General features: G+C 39.8%; 2 non-coding genes across 2 annotated transcripts; one reads left to right on the forward strand and one right to left on the reverse strand.

The window, feature by feature from the left end:
• The first annotated feature begins 697 nt into the window (after positions 1-697).
• LOC130937245 (small nucleolar RNA R71) lies at positions 698-805 on the forward strand. The gene has a single exon (XR_009068470.1). It is a non-coding gene; the product is annotated as a small nucleolar RNA R71 (small nucleolar RNA).
• A 21,569-nt stretch (positions 806-22,374) lies between these two features.
• On the reverse strand, positions 22,375-22,478 carry LOC130937833 (small nucleolar RNA R71). The gene has a single exon (XR_009069029.1). It is a non-coding gene; the product is annotated as a small nucleolar RNA R71 (small nucleolar RNA).
• Between the last annotated feature and the right edge of the window lie 2,555 nt (positions 22,479-25,033).

The following is a 25,033-nucleotide window of genomic DNA, read 5'->3' on the forward strand; positions in this document are numbered from 1 at the left end:
GGAGTTCAGTAATTTTTTTGCTCAGCTGTCCCACTTGTGCCTCCAAATTCCTAATGGAGGACCTTGTTTCAGTCATGAAACTTTGAGTGGTTTTGATTAGATCAGAGACCATGGTTGCTAAGTCAGAGTTGTTCTGCTTAGAATTCTCTGTCTGTTGCTGAGAAGATGATGGAAAATGCTTGCCATTGCTAAACCTGTTTCTTCCACCATTATTGTTGTTGAAACCTTGTTGAGGTCTCTGTTGATCCTTCCATGAGAGATTTGGGTGATTTCTCCATGAAGAATTATAGGTGTTTCCATAGGGTTCTCCTAGGTAATTCACCTCTTCCATTGAAGGGTTCTCAGGATCATAAGCTTCTTCTTTAGATGAAGCATCCTTAGTACTGCTTGGTGCATTTTGCATTCCAGACAGACTTTGAGAAATCAAATTGACTTGTTGAGTCAATATCTTGTTCTGAGCCAAAATGGCATTCAGAGTATCAATCTCAAGAACTCCTTTCTTCTGATTAGTCCCATTGTTCACAGGATTCCTTTCAGAAGTGTACATGAATTGGTTATTTGCAACCATTTCAATCAGCTCTTGAGCTTCTGTAGGCGTCTTCTTCAAATGAAGAGATCCTCCAGCCGAGCTATCCAAAGACATCTTGGATAGTTCAGAGAGACCATCATAGAAAATATCTATGATGCTCCATTCAGAAAGCATGTCAGAAGGACATTTTCTGATTAATTGTTTGTATCTTTCCCAAGCTTCATAGAGGGATTCTCCATCCTTCTGTCTGAAGGTTTGGACTTCCACTCTAAGCTTACTCAATTTTTGAGGTGGAAAGAACTTTGCCAAGAAGGCATTGACTAGCTTTTCCCATGAGTCCAAGCTTTCTTTAGGTTGTGAGTCCAACCATGTCCTAGCTCTGTCTCTTACAGCAAAAGGGAATAGCATAAGTCTGTAGACCTCAGGGTCAACCCCATTAGTCTTGACAGTGTCACAGATTTGCAAGAATTCAGCTAAAAACTGATGAGGATCTTCCAATGGAAGTCCATGAAACTTGCAATTCTGTTGCATTAGAGAAACTAATTGAGGCTTAAGCTCAAAGTTGTTTGCTCCAATGGCAGGGATAGAGATGCTTCTCCCATAAAAGTCGGGAGTAGGTGCAGTAAAGTCACCCAGCACCTTCCTTGCATTGTTGGCATTGTTGTTGTTTTCGGCTGCCATGTGTTCTTCTTCTTTGAAGATTTCTGTTAGGTCCTCTACAGAGAGTTGTGCTTTGGCTTCTCTTAGCTTTCTCTTCTAGGTCCTTTCAGGTTCAGGATCAGCCTCAACAAGAATGCTTTTGTCTTTGCTCCTGCTCATAAGAAAGAGAAGGGAACAAGAAAATGTGGAATCCTCTATGTCACAGTATAGAGATTCCTTTAGGTGTCAGAGGAAAAGAAAAATAGAAGACAGAAGTAAAAAATTCGAACTTATCAAAGAAGATGGAGTTCGAATTTTGCATTAAGGAATAGTGTCAGTCCATAAATAGAAGGATGTGAGAAGAAGGGAGGTAATTTTCGAAAATTAAGTAAAGGATTTTGAAAACATTTTGAAAAATAGTCTTTAATTTTCGAAAACTGAGTAAAAAAAATGATTTTTGAAAAAGATTCTGAAATTAGAAATCAAAAAGGTTTGATTGAAAACTATTTTGAAAAAGATGTGATTAAAAAGATACGATTGGTTTTAAAAAAAGATGTGATTGAGAAGATATGATTTGAAAAACATTTTAAAAAGATTTGATTTTAAAAATTAATGACTTGCCTAACAAGAAAAGATATGATTCAAACATTAAACCTTTCTCAACAGAAAAGGCAACATACTTGAAATGTTCAATCAAATCATTAATTGTTAGCAAGTATCTTTGAAAAAGGAAAGAAATTGATTTTGAAAACATTTGATTGAAAAGATATGATTTGAAAAAGATTTGATTTTGAAAAACTTTGAAAACTTGAAAAAAAATTGATTTGAAAACAAAATCCTCCCCCTTGTGCCATCCTGGCGTTAAACGCCCAGAATGGTGCATATTCTGGCGTTTAACGCCCAAAACTATACCCTTTTGGGCGTTAAACGCCCAACCAGGTACCCTGGCTGGCGTTTAAACGCCAGTCTGTCCTTCTTTACTGGGCGTTTTTAACGCCCAGCTTTTTCTGTGTAATTCCTCTGCTGTATGTTCTGAATCGTCAATTCTCTGTATTATTGACTTGAGAAGACACAAATTAAAATTTTTTTTTGGATTTTTAATAATAAGGAAAAATCAAAATGCAACAAGAATCAAATAACAATGCATGCAAGACACCAAACTTAGCAGTTTGTATACTACTGACACTAATGAGAATGCATATGAGACACACAAAACACTCAAGTCAAAAGAATTTAAAGATTAGAGCCAGAAAATCATCAAGAATAACTTGAAGATTAATGAAGGCACATGCATGAATGCAAAAACATGCAATTGACACCAAACTTAACATGAGACTCTAGACTCAAACAAGAAATATTTTTGGATTTTATGATTTTGTAAATTTTTTTTTTGTGCTTTTTCGAAATTTAAGTGGAAAAAGAAAATAAAGGTATCAAAATTCTTAATGAGAATTCCAGGAATCATGCAATGTTAGTCTAAAGCTTCAGTCTAAAGGAATTAGACATGGCTAGCCAAGCTTCAGCAAGACATTGCATTCAAGAGCTAAATTGATGAAGATCAATCAGCTTTGGTGATGATAAGAATATCACCTTGAAACACTAGAATTCATTCTTAAGAACTCTGAAGAAAAATACCTAATCTAAGCAACAAGATGAACCGTCAGTTGTCCATACATAAAACAATCCCCGGCAACGGCGCCAAAAACTTGGTGTGCGAAATTGTGATCACTACAACTCAAATAATCCCTAGTAATGGCTCCAAAGGCTTGGTGCTCAATACCATGGCATAAACACAACTTCGCACAACTAACCAGCAAGTGCACTGGGTCGTCCAAGTAATAAACCTTACGCGAGTAAGGGTCGATCCCACGGAGATTGTTGGTATGAAGCAAGCTATGGTCACCTTGTAAATCTTAGTCAGGCAGACTCAAATGGGTATGGGTGATATACGAATAAAACATAAAGATAAAGATAGAGATACTTATGTAAATCATTGGTGAGAGCTTCAGATAAGCGTATGAAGATGCTTTCCCTTCCGTCTCTCTGCTTTCCTACTGTCTTCATCCAATCCTTCTTACTCCTTTCCATGGCAAGCTTATGCAAGGGTTTCACCGTTGTCAGTGGCTACCTCCCATCCTCTCAGTGGAAATGTTCAACACACCCTGTCACGGCACGGCTATCCATCTGTCGGTTCTCGGTCAGGCCGGAATAGAATCCAGTGATTCTTTTGCGTCTGTCACTAACGCCCTGCCTGCTAGGAGTTTGAAGCACGTCACAGTCATTCAATCATTGAATCCTACTCAGAATACCACAGACAAGGTTAGACCTTCCGGATTCTCTTGAATGCCGCCATCAGTTCTTGCCTATACCACGAAGACTCTGATCTCATGGAATGGCTGGCTCGTTTGTCAGGCGAGCACTCGGTTGTCAGGCGATCAACCATGCATCATGTATCAGGAATCCAAGAGATAAACATTAGAACCTTGTTTGCTTGTAGAACACGAGTGGTTTTCAGTCACTTTGTTCATGAGTGAGAATGATGATGAGCGTCACATAATCATCACATTCATCAAGTTCTTGAGTGCGAATGAATATCTTAGAACAAGAATGAGCGGAATTGAATAGAAGAACAATAGTAATTGCATTAATACTCGAGGTACAGCAGAGCTCCACACCTTAATCTATGGTGTGTAGAAACTCCACCGTTGAAAATACATAAGTACAAAAGTGATCATTGGTTTCGGCCCCAGAGAGGGAACCAGAAGAACCAAGATGAAAATACAATAGTAAAAGGTCCTACTTATAGAAAACTAGTAGCCTAGGGTGTACAGAGATGAGTAAATGACATAAAAATCCACTTCCGGGCCCACTTGGTGTGTGCTTGGGCTGAGCAATGAAGCAATTTCGTGTAGAGACTCTTCTTGGAGTTAAACGCCAGCTTTTATACCAGTTTGGGCGTTTAACTCCCATTTAGGTGCCAGTTCCGGCGTTTAACGCTGGAATTTCTGAGGGTGACTTTGAACGCCGGTTTGGGCCATCAAATCTTGGGCAAAGTATGAACTATCATATATTGCTGGAAAGCCCAGAATGTCTACTTTCCAACGCCGTTGAGAGCGCGCCAATTGGGCTTCTGTAGCTCCAGAAAATCCACTTCGAGTGAAGGGAGGTCAGAATCCAACAGCATCTGCAGTCCTTTTCAGTCTCTGAATCAGATTTTTGCTCAGGTCCCTCAATTTCAGCCAGAAAATACCTGAAATCACAGAATAACACACAAACTCATAGTAAAGTCCAGAAAAGTGAATTTTAACTAAAAACTAATAAAAATATACTAAAAACTAACTAAATCATACTAAAAACATACTAAAAACAATGCCAAAAAGCGTATAAATTATCCGCTCATCAGAGGACAAGATTTACAAAGATCAGCAACATCTTTAAAAAGAGTAGGCCACCAGAATCCACAGTCTAAAACTTTTCTAGCAGTTCGTTGAAGGCCAAAATGTCCTCCACTCTCAGATGAGTGGCAGGCCTCTAAAATGGACTGGAATTTTGATTGAGGTACACACCGTCTAATTACCTGGTCAGCACCACACCTCCATAGATATGGGTCATCCCATACATAATATTTGGACTCGCTTTTCAGCTTGTCTCTCTGATGCTTAGTAAAATTTGGAGGAAAAGTATGGCTAACTAGATAATTAGCTACAGGTGCATACCAGGGGGCTACATCAGATACTGCCTGTAAGCTATCAAATGGGAAATTATCATTGATAGGAATGGAGTCATCTTTAATGTGCTCAAGGCGACTCAAGTGGTCAACCACTAAATTTTGGTTACCACTCCTATCTTTAATTTCCAGATCAAATTCTTGCAGCAGTAGCATCCAACGTATTAGCCTTGGTTTAGACTCCTTTTTAGCTAATAAATACTTTAGAGCTGCATGATCTGAGTACACTACCACCTTAGTACCAAGTAAATAGGCTCAGAATTTATCTAGAGCAAAAACAATAGCTAGAAGCTCTTTTTTAGTAGTAGTGTAATTAGATTGAGCAGCATCTAAAGTCTTAGATGCATAAGCAATTACAAAAGGGTCGTTACCTTCATGTTGAGCCAGTGCTGCTCCTACTTCATGATTGGAGGCGTCACACATGATTTCAAATGGTTGACTCCAGTCTGGTCCCCTCACAATCGGAGCTTGAGTCAAGGCGGTCTTTAGCTTATCAAACGCTTGTTTGCAATCCTCACTGAACTCAAACTCAATGTCTTTCTACAATAGTCTGGATAATGGTAGTGCTACCTTACTAAAGTCCTTAATGAATCTCCTGTAAAAACCTGCATGGCCAAGGAACGAACGGACTTCCCTCACAGAGGAGGGGTAAGGTAAACTAGAAATAACATCGACCTTTGCTGGGTCTACAGAGATACCGGTATTGGAGACAACATGTCCTAGAACAATACCTTGTTTTACCATAAAATGACACTTTTCAAAATTTAAAACAAGGTTTGAATTAACACACCTGTCCAATTCTTTAGACAAACTATCCAAGCAAAGGTTAAATGAATCACCATAAACGCTAAAGTCATCCATAAAAACTTCCATACAAGTCTCAATGAGATTAGAGAAAAGACTCATCATACACCTCTGGAAAGTAGCTGGTGCATTGCACAAGCCAAAGGGCATTCTTTTATAAGCATAAGTCCCAAAAGGACATGTAAAGGTAGTCTTTTCCTGATCCTCAAGAGCTATATGGATTTGAAAATTACCTGTATAACCATCTAAAAAGCAGTAGTGAGATTTACCTGACAGGCGATCAAGCATCTGATCAATGAATGGCAAGGGATAATGATCCTTGCGAGTGGCTTGGTTGAGACGCTTGTAGTCAATGCAAACTCTCCATGCGTTCTGCACTCTGGTTGTCAGAAGTTCTCCTTGCTCATTTCTTATTGTTGTGACTCTAGACTTCTTGGGCACCACTTGTACTGGGCTGACCCATTCGCTATCTGAAATGGGGTAAATGATATCTGCTTCAAGTAGTCTGGTTACTTTCTTCTTGACAACTTCTAAGATGGTAGGATTCAATCTTCTCTGAGGTTGACAGATAGGCTTTGCTCCTTCTTCTAAGAATATTCTATGTTCACAAACTTGAGGGGTGATGCCTACTATATCCGCCAAGCTCCATCCAATTGCTCTCTTATGCGTCCTCAATACACTAAGCAATTATTCTTCTTGTTGGGAAGTGAGCTCCCTTGCAATGATAACTGGAAACTTCTGCTTGTCCTCAAGGTACGCATACTTGAGATGTGGAGGAAGGGGCTTTAATTCCATTTTCTGCTCATGGTTTGGTTCTGGATTTTCTGGGGCTGGTGAAAATGGTAATGAATCTTCAGTATGTTCAGAGGGTGTCCCCACACTCGGATCCTGCTCCATGTGACTCTCTTTCATTTCTTCCTGGTGGGTTGCAGCTATAATCTCATCAATGATGTCACATTGGAATATGGAGTGATCTTCAGGGAGATGCTTCATAGCTTCATCTAGATTGAAGCTCACTGTTCTGCCATCTACCTCAAAGGAATAGGTACCCAAAAAGGCATCCAGCTTGAATTTTGAAGTCTTCAAAAATGTTCTACCAAGCAGGATTGACGAAGGTCTCCCTGAGTCATTTTGTGGTATCTCCAGGATTTAAAAATCAATGGGAAACGTGAGCCCCTTAATGCTCACTAATACATCTTCAGCAATTCCAACCACTGTGATAATGCTTTTATCTGCTAACACAAAACAAGCTGTCGACCTTTTTAAGGGAGGGAGCGTTAAAGCATTATATATAGACAAGGGCATAATACTCACGCATGCTCCTAAATCACACATAGAGTCAGAAAATACCACACCTCCAATGGTACAGTTAACCATGCATGGGCTTGGGTCACTACATTTTGTAGGTATATTTCCTATTAAAGCAGATATAGAACTACCTAAAGGAATAGTTTCTAATTCATTAATTTTATCTTTATGTATGCACAAGTCTTTTAGAAACTTTGCATATTTAGGCACTTGCTGAATAACATCAGAAAGGGGAACAGTTACCTCAACCTTTTTGAAGATCTCTACCATTTTGGGATCAAGTTCCAACTGCTTTCTGGGCTTCTTAGCAAGGTGTGGAAATGGAATAGGAGTGGCGTCCTTTATAGCTTCAGTTTGCTGGGGTTCTGCATTCCTTGGTTGGGCTGCTTTTGCTTCAGCCATGTCTTGTGCTTCATCTGCTTCTTTAACATCCTCTACCTCAACCGTGTCCGCAGCTGGGGCGTGTTCTGATGGGCTTGATTCCTCTGGATTCCTATCTTGCAGTTTGGTTCCAGATCTCAGGGTAATGGCATTGATGCCACCCTTGGGGTTAGGTAATGGTTGAGAGGGGAGTCCACCAGAGCTTGAGGACGGGTTGTTAGAGTTATTTAGCGATCCAATCTGTGAGACAAGGGCTTGCAAGGTAGAGTTCAGACCATTTAGAGTAGAAGTAAGGTTGTTTTCTATGGCCTGCTGTCTCTGATCAATAGATTGTAGTAACTCATCATTATGAAATGAAGAGGGATAAGTGATCTGAGGGGTCTATTGAGATGCTTGAGACTGCCTTAGATGAGGTGCTCTGTAGGCCTGATTCTGATTCTGCTGCCTGAAGTTGTTATTGTTATTCCACCTCTAGTTTCTATTGTTATCTCTGCCTCCTCTGTTAGGATTGTCCCTCCAACCTTGGTTGGGGTTATCCTGCCATCCATGGTTGTAGCTGCCACTTTGATTATACCCTTGATTGGGGCGGTCATAGAAGCTATGAGTGGCTGCCACAGTGTGGTCTTCCTGTTGGATTTCCGGAGACTCATCAGTATAATGACTGTAATCTGCACAGATCCCACATACTCTTTGTGGGTGGTGGACGAAATTGTGATCCCTATTTTGTGCCTTTTGGCATCATTATGAAATTATTCCTTTTAGAAATTGACCTTCTTTCACAACTCCGTTCAACTAACCAGCAAGTGTACTGGGTCGTCCAAGTAATAACCTTACGTGAGTAAGGGTCGAATCCACAGAGATTGTTGGTATGAAGCAAGCTATGGTCACCTTGTAAATCTCAGTTAGGCGGATTAAATATTGATTTATGGGTTTCGAAAATAGAAATAAGAAAATAAATAATAAAAGGGATAGAAATACTTATGTAGATTCATTGGTAGGAATTTCAGATAAGCGGAATGGAGGTGCTGTAGAGCTCACGGACGCCTGCTCTCCTATTCCTTCTACTCAATCCTTCTTACTCCTTTCCATGGCAAGCTTTGTATAGGGGTTCACCATCAACTGTGGCTACTTTCATTCCTCTCGGGGAAATATCCTATGCGGCTGTCACTCGCACAGCTAACCAGTCTGGAGGCATCACCCATGGCTGATGGCTACATCCCATCCTCGCAGTGAAAGCTAATGCTCACGCACTCTGTCACAGTACGGCCAATCACCGGTTGGTTCCCGCTTCCTACTGGAATAGAATCCCTCTTTTGCGTCTGTCACTGACGCCCAGCAGGTTGCAAGTTTGAAGCACGTCACAGTCATTCATTACCGGAATCCTACTCGGAATACCACAGACAAGGTGAGACTTTCCGGATTCCCAGGATCCTACTCGGAACACCACAGACAAGGTTGGACTTTTCGGATCCTCATAAATGCCGCCATCCATCTAGCTTATACCACGAAGATTCTGTTGGGGAATCTAAGAGATACACATTCAAGCTTGTGTTGCATGTAAAACGAAAGTGGTTGTCAATCACGCGCGTTCATCAGTGAGAATGATAATGAGGGTTATTTAACTCATCACATTCATCATGTTCTTGAGTACGAATGAATATCTTGGAATAAGAATAAAAGAGGAATTGAATAAAAGAAAGTAGAACTTCATTAATCTTTGAGGTACAGCAGAGCTCCACACCCTTAATCTATGGTGTGCAGAAACTCCACCGTTGAAAATACATAAGCAGAAGGTCCAGGCATGGCCGAATGGCCAGCCCCCTAAAACGTGATCACAGGATAGAAAATACAATCCAGGATGTCTAATACAATAGTAAAAGGTCCTATATATACTAGACTAGCTACTAGGGTTTACATGAGTAAGTAATTGATGCATAAATTCACTTCCGGGGCCCACTTGGTGTGTGCTTGGGCTGAGCTTGATCAATCCACGAGCTAAGGCATTTCTTGGCGTTGAACTTTGAGTTATGACGTGTTTTGGGCGTTCAACTCCGGATCATGACGTTTTTCTGGCGTTTTACTCCAGACAGCAGCATGAACTTGGCGTTCAACGCCATGTTACGTCGTCATTCTTCGAATAAAGTATGGACTATTATATATTGCTGGAAAGCCCTGGATGTCTACTTTCCAACGCCGTTGAGAGCGTGCCAATTGAAGTTCTGTAGCTCCAGAAAATCCATTTCGAGTGCAGGGAGGTCAGAATCCAACAGCATCAGCAGTCCTTTTGTCAGCCTTTTTCAGAGTTTTGCTCAAATCCCTCAATTTCAGTCAGAATTTACCTGAAATCACAGAAAAACACACAAACTCATAGTAAAGTCCAGAAATGTGAATTTAACATAAAAACTAATAAAAACATCCCTAAAAGTAGCTTAAACTTATTAAAAACTATGTAAAAACTATGCCAAAAAGCGTATAAATTATCCGCTCATCACAACACCAAACTTAAATTGTTGCTTGTCCCCAAGCAACTGAAAATCAAATAGGATAAAAAGAAGAGAATATACTATAAAGTCCAAAATATCAATGAATATTAATTTAATTACATGAGCGGGACTTGTAGCTTTTTGCTTCTGAACAGCTTTGGCATCTCACTTTTTCCTTTGTAGTTTAGAGGTATTGGCGTCTCTGGGGGAATTTAGAATTTGGGATAGTGTTATTGACTTTCCTAGTTAAGCATCTTGATTCTTGAACACAGCTACTTATGAGTCTTGGCTGTGGCCCTAAGCACTTTGTCTTCCAGTATTACCACCGGATACACAAATGCCACAGACACATAACTGGGTGAACCTTTTCAGATTGTGACTTAGCTTTGCTAAAGTCCCCAATTAGTGGTGTCCAAAGCTCTTAAGCACACTCTTTGCTTTGGATCACGACTTTAACCACTCAGTCTCAAGCTTTTCACTTGGACCTTCATGACACAAGCACATGGTTAGGGACAGCTTGATTTAGCCGCTTAGGCCAGGATTTAGTTTCCTTGGGCCCTCCTATCCATTGATGCTCAAAGCCTTGGATCCTTGCTTTTGGAATTTTCGCCTCTTTTTTTTTTTTTTGACTGCTTTTTCTTGCTTCAAGAATCAATTTCATGATGTTTTTCAGATCATCAATAACATTTCTCTTTGTTCCTCATTCTTTCAAGAACCAATAATTTTAAACACTCATAAACAACAAGATCAAAAGACATATGCACTGTTCAATCATTCATTCAGAAGACAAAAATTATTGCCACCACATCAATATAATTAAACTAATTTCACTAATAATTTCGAAAATTATGTACTTCTTGTTCTTTTGAATTAAAACATTTTTCTTTTAAGAGAGGTGAAGGACTAATGGATTTTATTCATAGCTTTAAGGCATGGTTACACACTAATGATTATGAAATAGAGACACAAAAACATAGATAAACATAGCATTAAAAACCAAAAACAGAAAGAAATAAAGAACAAGGAATGAATCCACCTTAGTGGCATCTTCTTTTTGAAGGACCAATGATGTTCTTCAACTCTTCTATGTCCCTTCCTTGCCTTTGTTGCTCCTCCCTCATTGCTCTTTGATCTTCTCTTATTTCTTGGAGAGTGAGGGCGTGTTCATGATGTTCCACCCTTAGTTGTTCAACATTATGGCTCAAATCCTCTAAGGAGGTGTTGAGTTGCTCCCAATAGTTGTTAGGAGGAAAGTGCATTCCTTGAGGCATTTGTTGATGATGCGCTTCCTCATGTTCTTCTTGGAGGCCGTGAGGAGCTTCCCTTGTTTGCTCCATCTTTTTCTTGGTAATGGGCTTGTCTTCTTCAATGGAGACATCTCCTTCTATGATAACTCCAGCTGAGTAACATAGATGGCATATAAGGTGGAGGAAGGCTAGCCGTGCCATGTATGAAGGCTTGTCAGCTATTTTGTAGAGTTCATTGGAGATAACTTCAAGAACTTCCACCTCCTCTCCAATCATGATGCTATGAACCATGATGGCCCGATCCACAGTAACTTCAGATCGGTTGCTTGTAGGGATGATGGATCTTTGAATGAACTCCAACCATCCTCTAGCTACAGGCTTGAGGTCCAGTCTTCTTAGTTGGACTGGCTTGCCTTTGGAGTCTACTCTCCATTGGGCGCCCTCCACACATATGTCCATAAGGACTTGGTCCAACCTTTGGTTAAAGTTGACCCTTCTTGTGTAGGGGCGTTCATCACCTTGCATCATGGGTAAGTGAAACGCCAACCTCACATTTTCCGGACTAAAATCCAAGTATTTCCCCCTAACCATTGTGAGATAATTCTTTGGGCTTGGATTCATACTTTGGTCATGGTTCCTAGTGATCCATGCATTGGCATAGAACTCTTGTACCATCAATAATCCGACTTGTTGCATGGGGTTGGTTATGACTTCCCAACCTCTTCTTTGCCACAACATCATAGAAGTGGTCTTGATGGCTTTTGGAGATAAATCTCTCTTTCTCCCATGACTCGGAAGTGGAAGCTTTTGCTTTCCCTTTCCCTTTTCTTGAGGAAACTCCGGTCTTGGGTGCCATTGATGGTGAATGAAAAACAAAAAGCTTAGGCTTTTTACCACACCAAACTTAAAATTTGCTTGTCCCCAAGCAAAAAAAGAAAAGAAGAGTAGAAGAAGAAGAAGAAAATATGGTAGAGAGGGAGAAGAGAGGGTTTGGCTATGTGGGAGAATGTGGGTTTATGTTGTGTGAAAATGTAAAAGAAAAGAAGGGTATTTATAGGGAGAGGGGAGGGTATAGGTTCGGCCAAATTGGGTGGGAATGGGTGGGAAATTGAATTTGAATTTTGATGGAGGTAGGTGGGGTGTATGGGGAAGAGGAGGTTGATTTGAATGGTGAATGGAGTAATTGGGAAGAGGAATTGAGGTGATTGATGAAGAAGATTGGGAATTGTGACATGGGGAATCACATCACAAAAACTAGAATTAGAAAGTAAGGTGGGAATATGTTAGGTGGGGATCCTGTGGGGTCCACAGATCCTGTAGTGGGGATCCTGTGGGGTCCACAGATCCTGAGGTGAAAACAAATACCATTCCTTCACCATATAGGCATGTAACATGCCTTCATGCATCATTCTGGCGTTCAAACGCCCATTGATGCACGTTCTGGGCGTTAAACGCCCATGTGATGCTTGTTTCTGGCGTTGAATGCCAGTTTCAAGCTTGTTTCTGGCGTTCAGCGCCAGATTGTCCTCTGTGTGCGCATTCTGGCGTTAAACGCCAGGATGTAGCTTGTTTTGGGCGTTCAGCGCCAGAAAGATGCTCTGTTCTGGCGTTGAACGCCAGCCAGATGCTCCTTCTGGACGCTGAACGCCAGCCCGTGCGTCCTCCAGGGTGAAAAAAATTTTTTCTTCTGTTTTTGACTCTGTTTTTAATTTTTTTGATTTTTTCGTGGCTCCTCATGATCATGTACCTAATTAAACATAAAAATAACAAAGAAACAAAATAAAATAAAATTAGATAAATAAAATTGGGTTGCCTCCCAACAAGCGCTTCTTTAATGTCAATAGCTTGACAGTGGCTCTCATGGAGCCACAAGGTGATCAGGTCAACTTAAGTGTGGTATTCCCAACACCAAACTTAGAGTTTGGATATGGGGTTTGAACACCAAACTTAGAGTTTGGTTGTGGCCTCACAACACCAAACTTAGAGTTTGACTGTGTGGGCTCTTCTTGACTCTGAACTGAGAGAAGCTCTTCATGCTTACTCTCTTTTGTCACAGAGGGATGGCCATGTGCCTGAAACACAAGGTAGTCCCCATTCAATTGAAGGACTAACTCTCCTCTGTTGACATCTATCACAGCTCCTGCTGTGGCTAGGAAAGGTCTTCCTAGGATGATGCATTCATCATCTTCCTTCCTAGTGTCTAGGATTATGAAATCAGTAGGGATGTAAAGGCCTTCAACCCTTACTAGCACGTCCTCTACTATTCCATAAGCTTGTCTTATGGACTTGTCTGCCAATTGTAATGAGAACAAGGCAGGTTGTACCTCAATGATTCCTAGCTTCTCCATTACAGAGAGTGGCATAAGATTTATCCCTGACCCAAGATCACATAGAGCTTTTTCAAAGCTCATGGTGCCAATGGTGCAAGGTATTAAGAACTTGCCAGGATCTTGTTTCTTTTGAGGTAGAGTCCTCTGAATCCAAGTATCTAGTTCACTAATGAGCAAGGGAGGTTCACTTTCCCAGGTCTCATTACCAAACAGCTTGGCATTCAGTTTCATGATAGCTCCTAAGTATTGAGCAACTTGCTCTCCAGTCACATCTTCATTCTCTTCAGAGGATGAATATTCTTCAGAGCTCATGAATAGCAGAAGGAGATTTAAAGGAATCTCTATGGTCTCTAGATGAGTCTCAGATTCCTCTGGATCCTTAATAGGAAACTCCTTCTTGCTTGAGGAACGTCCCAGGAGGTCTTCCTCACTAGGATTTTCGTCCTCCTCCTCCTTGGTGCATTCGGCCACTTTGATTAAATCAATGGCCTTGCACTCTCCTTTTGGATTTTCTTCTGTATTACTTGGGAGAGTACTGGGAGGAGTGTCAATGACTTTCTTACTCAGCTGGCCCACTTGTGCCTCCAAATTTCTAATGGAGGATCTTGTTTCATTCATGAAACTGAAGGTGGCCTTTGACAGATCAGAGACAATATTAGCTAAATTAGAATTATTTTGTTCAGAATTCTCTGTCTGTTGCTGAGAAGATGATGGATATGGCTTACTATTATTCAGCCTATTGCGTCCACCATTGTTAAAACCTTGTTGAGGTTTTTGTTGATCCTTCCATGAGAAATTTGGATGATTTATCCATGATGAGTTATAGGTGTTTCCATAAGGTTCACCTAAGTAATTAACCTCTGCCATGGCAGGGTTTTCAGGATCATAAGCTTCTTCAGAAGCTGCCTCTCTAGTACTGTTGGATGCATATTGCAATCCATTCAGATTTTGAGAGATCATGTTGACCTGTTGAGTCAACACCTTGTTCTGAGCCAGTATGGCATTCAGAGTATCAATTTCAAGAACTCCTTTCTTCTGAGGTACCCCATTATTCACGGAATTCCTCTCAGAGGTGTACATAAACTGGTTGTTTGCAACCATGTCAATGAGTTCTTGAGCCTCTTCAGGCGTTTTCTTCAGGTGAATAGATCCACCTGCAGAATGATCCAGTGACATTTTCGAAAATTCAGAGAGACCATAATAGAATATATCTAATATGGTCCATTCTGAAAACATGTCAGATGGACATCTTTTGGTCAGCTGCTTGTATCTTTCCCAAGCTTCATAGAGGGATTCACCATCTTTTTGTTTGAAGGTTTGAACATCCACTCTCAGCTTGCTCAGCTTTTGAGGAGGAAAGAATTTATCTAAGAATGCAGTGACAAGCTTATCCCATGAGTCCAGGCTGTCTTTGGGTTGTGAATCCAACCATACTCTAGCTCTGTCTCTTACAGCAAAAGGGAAAAGCAAGAGTCTATAGACTTCAGGATTAACTCCATTTGTCTTTACAGTGTCACAGATCTGCAAGAACTCAGTTAAAAACTGGTAAGGATCTTCAGATGGAAGTCCATAAAATTTGCAGTTTTGTTGCATTAAAGCAACTAGTTGAGGCTTAAGCTCAAAGTTATTGGCTCCAATGGCAGGAATGGAGATGCTTCTTCCATCAAACGTGGACGTTGGCTTTGTGAAGTCTCCAAGCATTCTCCTTGCATTATTATTATTATTTTCGGCTGCCATCTCTTTCTCTTGTTCGAAAATTTCAAGAAAGGTTGTTTCTCTTAAAGATGTTTTTGGATTGTTGTAATTTAGCTTCTTTTAATTTTCTCTTCAGAGTCCTTTCAGGTTCTGGATCAATTTCAACAAGAGTGCCTTTATCCCTGTTCCTGCTCATATGGAAGAGAAGAAAACAAGAAAAGAAAGAGGAATCCTCTATGTCACAGTATAGAGATTCCTTTATGTTAGTAGAAAAAGAAGGGGGTAGAAAAATGAAGAAGGGGGTTCGGTTTTTTAGATGAAGAGAGGTGAAGAGAAGTGTTAGTAGTTAATTAATTAAATAGAAGAAGAAAAGAGGAGGGAGATTTCGAAAATAATTTTGAAAAAGAAGTTAGTGATTTTCGAAAATTAAAGATAATAGTAATTAAAAATAAAATTTGAAATAATTAGTTAATTAAAAAGAATTTTTGAAAAAGAGTGAGATATTTTCGAAAATAGAAGAGAGAGAAGTAGTTAGGTGGTTTTGAAAAAGATAAGAAACAAACACAAAGTTAGTTAGTTGATTGAAAAAGATTTGAAATCAAAATTTTAAAAGATAGGAAGATAAGAAGTTAGATAAGATATTTTGAAATCAAATTTTGAAAAAGATAAAATTTTTGAAAAAGATCAAATAAAAGATAAAAAAAGATTTAATTCAAAAATTTTGAAATTATTTACTTCACTAACAAGAAACTACAAGATAAGATTCTAGAATTTAAAGATTGAACCTTTCTTAACAAGAAAGTAACAAACTTCAAATTTTTGAACCAATCACATTAATTATTAGTGAATTTTCGAAAATTATATTTAAAGATAAGAAAAAGATTTTGAAAATAAATTAGAAAATATTTTGAAATTTTCGAAAATTATAAAAAAAATGAAAAAGATATGATTTTTGAAAAAGATTTTGAAAAGATAAGATTTTTAAAATTGAAATTTTGACTTGACTTGTAAGAAACAACTAGTTTTGAAAATTTTTGACCAAGTCAACCCAAAATTTCGAAAATTTGGAGGGAAACAAGGAAAAGATATTTTTTTTTTAATTTTTGAATTTTTAATTATGAAAGAGAAAAACAACAAAAATATTTTATGCATGAAATTTTTGGATCAAAACAATGAATGCATGCAAGAATGCTATGAATGTCAAGATGAACACCAAGAACACTTTGAAGATTATGATGAACATCAAGAACATAATTTTGAAAAATTTTTAATGCAAAGAAAACATGCAAGACACCAAACTTAGAAATCTTTAATGCATGGAAAATATGAATGCAAAAGTGCACAAGAAAAACAACAAAAGACACAAAACAAGAAATCATCAAGATCAAACAAGAAGACTTGTCAAGAACAACTTGAAGATCATGAAGAACACTATGAATGCATGAGATTTTCGAAAAAATGCAAGAAAAATTTTTAAAGCATGCAATTGACACCAAACTTAAAAATTAACACAAGGTTCAAACAAGAAACACAAAATATTTTTGATTTTTATGATTTTCTAATTTTTTTGGATTTTTATTACTATTTTTCGAAAATAAGGTTTTGAAAAACGAAAAATAAAAGAAAAATTTTGAAAAAGATTTTTGAAAAGAAAATTACCTAATCTGAGCAACAAGATGAACCGTCATTTGTCCATACTCGAACAATCCCCGGCAACGGCGCCAATAACTTGGTGGACGAAATTGTGATCCCTATTTTGTGCCTTTTGGCATCATTGTGAAATTATTCCTTTTAGAAATTGACCTTCTTTCACAACTCCGTTCAACTAACCAGCAAGTGTACTGGGTCGTCCAAGTAATAACCTTACGTGAGTAAGGGTCGAATCCACAGAGATTGTTGGTATGAAGCAAGCTATGGTCACCTTGTAAATCTCAGTTAGGCGGATTAAATATTGATTTATGGGTTTCGAAAATAGAAATAAGAAAATAAATAATAAAAGGGATAGAAATACTTATGTAGATTCATTGGTAGGAATTTCAGATAAGCGGAATGGAGGTGCTGTAGAGCTCACGGACGCCTGCTCTCCTATTCCTTCTACTCAATCCTTCTTACTCCTTTCCATGGCAAGCTTTGTATAGGGGTTCACCATCAACTGTGGCTACTTTCATTCCTCTCGGGGAAATATCCTATGCGGCTGTCACTCGCACAGCTAACCAGTCTGGAGGCATCACCCATGGCTGATGGCTACATCCCATCCTCGCAGTGAAAGCTAATGCTCACGCACTCTGTCACAGTACGGCCAATCACCGGTTGGTTCCCGCTTTCTACTGGAATAGAATCCCTCTTTTGCGTCTGTCACTGACGCCCAGCAGGTTGCAAGTTTGAAGCACGTCACAGTCATTCATTACCGGAATCCTACTCGGAATACCACAGACAAGGTGAGACTTTCCGGATTCCCAGGATCCTACTCGGAACACCACAGACAAGGTTGGACTTTCCGGATCCTCATAAATGCCGCCATCCATCTAGCTTATACCACGAAGATTCTGTTGGGGAATCTAAGAGATACACATTCAAGCTTGTGTTGCATGTAAAACGAAAGTGGTTGTCAATCACGCGCGTTCATCAGTGAGAATGATAATGAGGGTTATTTAACTCATCACATTCATCATGTTCTTGAGTACGAATGAATATCTTGGAATAAGAATAAAAGAGGAATTGAATAAAAGAAAGTAGAACTTCATTAATCTTTGAGGTACAGCAGAGCTCCACACCCTTAATCTATGGTGTGCAGAAACTCCACCGTTGAAAATACATAAGCAGAAGGTCCAGGCATGGCCGAATGGCCAGCCCCCTAAAACGTGATCACAGGATAGAAAATACAATCCAGGATGTCTAATACAATAGTAAAAGGTCCTATATATACTAGACTAGCTACTAGGGTTTACATGAGTAAGTAATTGATGCATAAATTCACTTCCGGGGCCCACTTGGTGTGTGCTTGGGCTGAGCTTGATCAATCCACGAGCTAAGGCATTTCTTGGCGTTGAACTTTGAGTTATGACGTGTTTTGGGCGTTCAACTCCGGATCATGACGTTTTTCTGGCGTTTTACTCCAGACAGCAGCATGAACTTGGCGTTCAACGCCATGTTACGTCGTCATTCTTCGAATAAAGTATGGACTATTATATATTGCTAGAAAGCCCTGGATGTCTACTTTCCAACGCCGTTGAGAGCGTGCCAATTGAAGTTCTGTAGCTCCAGAAAATCCATTTCGAGTGCAGGGAGGTCAGAATCCAACAGCATCAGCAGTCCTTTTGTCAGCCTTTTTCAGAGTTTTGCTCAAATCCCTCAATTTCAGTCAGAATTTACCTGAAATCACAGAAAAACACATAAACTCATAGTAAAGTCCAGAAATGTGAATTTAACATAAAAACTAATAAAAACATCCCTAAAAGTAGCTTAAACTTATTAAAAACTATGTAAAAACTATGCCAAAAAGCGTATAAATTATCCGCTCATCAGTGGGACCAAATGTTGGCTGTGTTGTGGTGGAGAAGGCTGAACATGCTGAGCTTGTTGTTGACTTAGTTGCATCTGCTTCAGTAAGTTGGTCATTTCACATAAGCTCTGAGTTATAGCAGCAGTCTCTTTGCTAGAGGATACCTCTGCAACAGCTCTTGACCGACTTTGTTTCTGCCTGTGATTCCTAGTAGATTCAACTAAGTCGCTAATTAATTGCCACGCCTTTTCTGTAGTCTTGTATTTTTTCATAGATCCATTGCTAGCACCTTTCAATGTGGTCTTATCTTGAGATTTCATGCCCTGTGTAAAGTAGTCGAGCAACACCATCTTGTCAATCATATGGTGGGGACATGCTTCCAGAAGATTATTAAAGCTCTCCAAATATTCATAGAGAGTCTCAGATTCGTCCTAAACGATCATGGACATGTCTTTCCTCAGTTTATCAGTAACCTCAGCTGGAAAGAATTTTTCCAAAAATTCTCTTCTAAGCGTATCCCAGTTAGAAACAGTTGCTTTGGGTTGAGTGTAGTACCACTCTCTTGCCATCCCCTCAAGAGAGAATAGGAAAGCTTTTAACAGAATAGAAGTTTCATCAGTACCATCACGCTTAACAGTAGAACGAGCAGTCTGAAAATCCCTAAGGTGCTTGATAGGCTCTTGAGCAGGTAAGCCATGAAACTTGGGCATCAAGTTGAGTAGTGCAGTCTTTATTTCAAAGTCCACAGCCACCGCTAGGTGGTGTGCCCAGAATGGCTGTAGTGTAAAATCAGGGGCTCCTTGCTCCTGGATAGTGACTCTCCTAGGTGCTGCCACGTCACCTGCACGTAAATCAACTAGATCAGTAGAGATGGAGCTTGTTTCTCTCTTAGATGACTTTTCAGGTTCGTCCTCGGAGAGGACTAGCCGACGCCGAGCTTGCCTTATACGTGAAATAGTTCTTTCAATCTCAGGGTCAAATACTGGTAAGCTTGGATCAGGAAGTGAACGCGTCATTTAATAAAAAAAACGTGCAGCTCATAGTAACAAAATAAAAAAGAAAAATGCAATTAAATAAATTTCAATCAATAAATTAGCACACTATTGCAACTCCCCGGCAACGGCGCCAAAAATTGACGTGAGCGAAAATTGGCAGATTAAGAATTAATTAGAAAAATGGCGTTGCGAGTAGAGTTCTTAGCCGGCAAAAATCCACTCGTCAATTTAGAAAAGGGTTGTCACAAATTTTAGAAATAAAATACTGGGAGTATGAGTCCCAGGTCGCCTCCCAACAAGTTGCAGGAAGATGTGCTAGTTTATTAATCAGAGGTTTTCAAAAGGGGTTTTGAATTTGATGAACGGAAAATTAAATTAGAGAATTTATATGACTTAAATAAAATCTTGACCGGGAGAAGATTAATTGGAAGTTCTATCATTGTTAGAATTTTATCAAGAGCAATTAATAATTAGTAATTGTTTACATTTAGTTAACCCTCAACGAATGAAGGAAAGTCAAATTAAAAGTCAACTTCTATTCACAAGTCCTAATCCTCTCCCTTTGGAAGGATTAGAGTTAGTGACTAACAAGCCAACCAACAATGAACCAATTACAATTGAACTCTTGAGTATTCTAACTCAAGGTTCTCCTTTTAATCATCTCCCAATCAAGTTGGGGGACTACTCCATAATCATAATTGTAGACTTTACCAAATTAATAGGGGAAGTAAAGGAAGACATAATAAATAATAATAAAAGAGATTCATTAAAAGTAAAAATAGTCTTATATTAATAAACTATGAAAAATAATCCAATGTCAACTTTGGATAAAATAAGAATATGGAAGAGTAAATGAAAAGTAAAATGACAAGCTATAATGACTAGTACCGGAGGTAGACTCTTCTCAAAAGCTAAAGCCAAAATTCTTCAAAATCCTAATTTATGAATGTTCAAGTCAGAAACCTAGGGGAGGAGTAAATTCAGATCTAAAAACTCGAAATTGTGTGGAATGAATTGTTGTTTTGTCTCTGCATGTTCCCTGGCTCTAATATGTGTTTCTGGGCCGAAAACTGGGTTGAAATGTGGCCCAGAATCTGTGCCAGCGACTTCTGAAATTCTGCAGCTCGCGCACGTCACGCGGCCGCGTCATCCACGCGTTTGTGTCACTCAGCGTTTCTCGTACCACGCGTGTGCGTCGTCCATGCATTCGCGTCGTTCGTGCAGCTTCCAATCCGTGCGGTCGCGTCAGGTATGCGAGCGCGTCACTCTAATTTCTTCCATTTTGCGTGGTCGCATGAGCCATGCGACCGCGTGACTTCTCGCTGGTCATCTCCTCAATTCCTTGTGTTCCTTCAATTTTTGCACGCTTCCTCTTCATTCCTTACGCCATTCCTGCCCTATGAAGCCTGAAACACTTAACACACATATCACGGCATTGAATGGTATGAAGGAAGATAAAAATATACAACTTAAAGGTCTTTAGGAAGCAAGTTTTCGATCATAGAATATTTTTAGGAAGGAATTATAAATACATGCAAATCATATGAATAAGTGGGCGAAGACCTAATAAAACCACACAATTAAACACAATATGAATCACAAAATAGTGGTTTATCATCCCCATTTAAGATTCTGCACTTTATTTTCTGCAATTTACTTTTCCGCCATATAATTTCCTGCAAATCTTAACTACATTCTGTTTAGCTCAACTAGCACACTCTTCCAACTAATGTTGCTTGACCAATCAATCCCTGTGGGATTCGACCTCACTCTATTGTGAGTTTTTACTTGACGACAATTCGGTATACTTGTCGAAGGGAAATTTGTTGAGAGACAAGTTTTCGTGCATCAAGTTTATGGCGCCGTTGCTGGGGATTGATTTTGTATCAACAATGATTAAGTTGGAAGTTCACTAGATTGAGCATTTTATTTTTATTATTTAATTTGCCTAGTCATTTACTCTTAGTTTCAATTAGTTATCTTCCTCATCCCCTATCCCCTCGTTGTTTTCTTTTTCTTTGAAATTTCTTACGATTTTGCTCACTAACCCACTAACTGTTTGATAATTTGTACCACTCACACTAACAATCACTCTAACAAGAATAATCACTTCGTTTGTTTTCTTGCTGTGTGCTCTGTTAGTTGTATGACAGGGAGACAAAGCGGAGCTTCAACTTCCTTTGATTCCGAACCTGAAAGGACCCTCTGTAGATTGAGGAGGGAAGCAATAGGGAAAAGAGTTGTTGGTGCCGAGGAAGAGGAAGAGTACTTTTAAACAACCATCGAGGAGAACATGGAAAACAACCATGAAGAAGAAGCTCACAACCATGCCAGAGAAGGCCCTGTGAATCATGCTGGGCAGGAAAGGAGAGTTCTAGGCTCTTACATCAATCCAAACCCAGGAAATTGTGGAAGTAGCATTCAAAAGCCCACCATACATGCCAACAACTTTGAATTAAAACCCCAGCTCATCACCCTTGTTCAGAACAACTGTTCATTCAGAAGAAGTGCCCAAGAAGACCCCAATCAACATCTAACCACCTTCCTAAGAATATGTGACATTGTGAAGTCTAATGGTGTTCATCCGGATGTCTATAGATTGCTTTTGTTCCCTTTCTCACTCAGGGACAAAGCATCTAAGTGGCTGGAGTCCTTCCCGAAGGAGAGCTTAACAAATTGGGAGGAGGTGGTAAATAAATTTTTGGCAAGATTCTACCCTCCTCAAAGAATCAACAGGCTGAGAGCTGAGGTGCAAACTTTTAGGCAACAAGATGGTGAGACTCTCTATGAGGCATGGGAGAGGTTTAAGGACTTAACAAGAAGATGCCCACCAGACATGTTCAATGAATGGGTTCAACTACACATCTTCTATGAAGGTCATTCTTATGAGTCAAAGAAGGCCGTAGACAATTCATCAGGGGGCTCTCTAAACAAGAAGAAAACCATTGAAGAAGCCATAGATGTCATTGAGACTGTCGCTGAGAATGACTACTTCTATGCTTCTGAAAGAAGTAACACTCGAGGAGTAATGGAGCTGAACCACATGGATGCACTGCTGGCTCAAAATAAGGTGATCACCAAGCAGCTAGCGGATCTTACCAAGAAGGTGGAAGAAAACCAAGTTGCAGCAGTCATCACTTCCTCACCAGCTCAAGAAGGAGTGAATGTAGGAGAAGAAGGTGACTGGGAACAAGCCAATTATGTTGGAAACTCACCCAGACAGATCCATGATTCATACTCCAAAACTTATAATTTTGGTTGGAGAAACCACCCTAACTTTGAGTGGGGAAATCAACAGGACCAAGGCCCAGACCAGAGACGCCATAACCACAATCCTAACAACAATACAACTCACCAACATACCTCACAGAGATCCTATCAACACCCACCTAATGACCTTTCTCAACCACCTAACCTCAACCCACCATCACTAACCGATGATAGACTTTCCAGAATTTAGACTCTACTCGAAGACATATGTAAAGAAGTCCAAGACAACAGAGTATTCAAGGATGAAGTGCGAGCCAACATCAAAAACCAGAAAGACACCATCAAGAGGCTAGAGTCCCAAGTGGAGTATCTATCTCAACAGTTTTCCAAACCCACTGATAGTTTCCCAAGTGACACAGAGAAGAACCCAAGAGGAGAAACAAAGAAAGTAAGGTAGAAAGAATGCAAGATGATCACTATAAGTGATGAGAGGAGTATGGAGGAAGTGCACACATAACCAGAACATCTCCAAGACATTCCAAGGGAAAATCATGAAGAAAAAAATGATGCACCCCATCCCATACACAAGAAGGAGCTAAAGAAAGGGGAGACCCTAAACCCATATGCACCCTTTCCCCAAAGGCTCAAAGGTGTGTAGCAAGGAGAACGTATTCAAGATTCCTCGACATGCTTGCATCTCTTGATGTAAATAAACCATTCATTAAGGCCCTCCAGCAAATGTCCTCATACATCAAGTACATAAAGGAGCTGCTGGCAAAAAAAGAGTTCATGAAGGGTGGGCAAACAATAAAGATGAACAGGGAGTGCAGTGCTTTCATTCAAATAGAGCCACCTACAAAGAAGAAGGATCCAGGGAGTTTTCACATTACCTGTGCTATAGGAGAGACAATGATTCATAAAGGGCTCTGTGACCTGGGAGCAAGTATCAACTTAATGCTTCTGTCCCTTGTAAAAAAGCTTCATATCAATGAGCTAACACCCACGGACGTAATCATCAAATTGGCTGACAAAACTCAACAACAGGCGATAGGAGTGGTTGAAAACGTATTAGTGAAGGTTGGGAACTACTTCCTGCCCACAGACTTTGTTATCCTGGAGATGGACGAGAATCCCATCCATCCCATCATCCTGGGGAGGCCATTCTTAGCCACAGCCAGGGCACTTATAGATGTAGAGCAAGGAGAGCTAGTATGAAGGATACACGATGAACAGCTCACCTTCAACGTTTTCAAACCCTCACAATAAGCAGATCATGATAACAAAGAGTCAAAGGAAGAGCACAATAAGGAGTTGATGGAAGAGACAAGCACAGGAGCACAAGCACCACACCTGAGACCCCCCTATGGTTGACAAGCAATGTGGTCAGAAAGAACAACAGCCAAGTGTAATCCAAGAGGAACTAGACCCACCGGATTCATATGAGACAAGCAACAAAATCCTTCTGAAAGAAGAAACCACAAGGAGCAAAGTGACATCAAAGAACACAAGGAAAAAGGCCCCAAGGGGATGGAGAAACAAAAAGATCCCTACAGAGGATTTCTCTCCAGGAGATGAAGTGGTCTCTGCCTATTTTCCATCTATCCCACCTCATCTCCCCCCCATTCTATCTCAGCTGCCTCAAGTGTACACTATCAATAAAATCTTGTCTTTAGAACATCTGGAGCTTTTTAACAAAGCCAATGGAGACAGATTCACTGCAAGAGGGGAAGATTTGAAGCACTACCAACCACCCTGACAAAGGCCAAACGTCAAGCTAATGACGCTAAAGAAGCGCTTCATGGGAGGCAACCCATGTTCTATACCCTTTTCTATTAATCTTTAATAGTAGTTAATAAAGCAAAATTTATGAATTCTAAATCAACTTCGACAAACACTATAAGAATCCCTACATGCAGCTGGTGGACAAAATTGTGATCAACAATAATGGCTCTTTGGCATGTGCCTAAAAACTAACTCAGCACTTTCTTTCCACAACTCCGTTCAACTTAACCAGCAAGTGTACTGGGTCATCCAAGTAATACCTTACGTGAGTAAGGGTCGATCCCACAGAGATTGTTGGTATGAAGCAAGCTATGGTTACCTTGTAAATCTCAGTTAGGCAGATTAAATAGTTTTGGGTTTCGAAAATTAATAATAAAAAGAAAATAAAAGGGATAGAAAAA

The sequence above is a fragment of the Arachis stenosperma genome, chromosome 6, assembly GCF_014773155.1.
Source record: "Arachis stenosperma cultivar V10309 chromosome 6, arast.V10309.gnm1.PFL2, whole genome shotgun sequence".
Classification (NCBI taxonomy): Eukaryota; Viridiplantae; Streptophyta; class Magnoliopsida; order Fabales; family Fabaceae; genus Arachis; species Arachis stenosperma.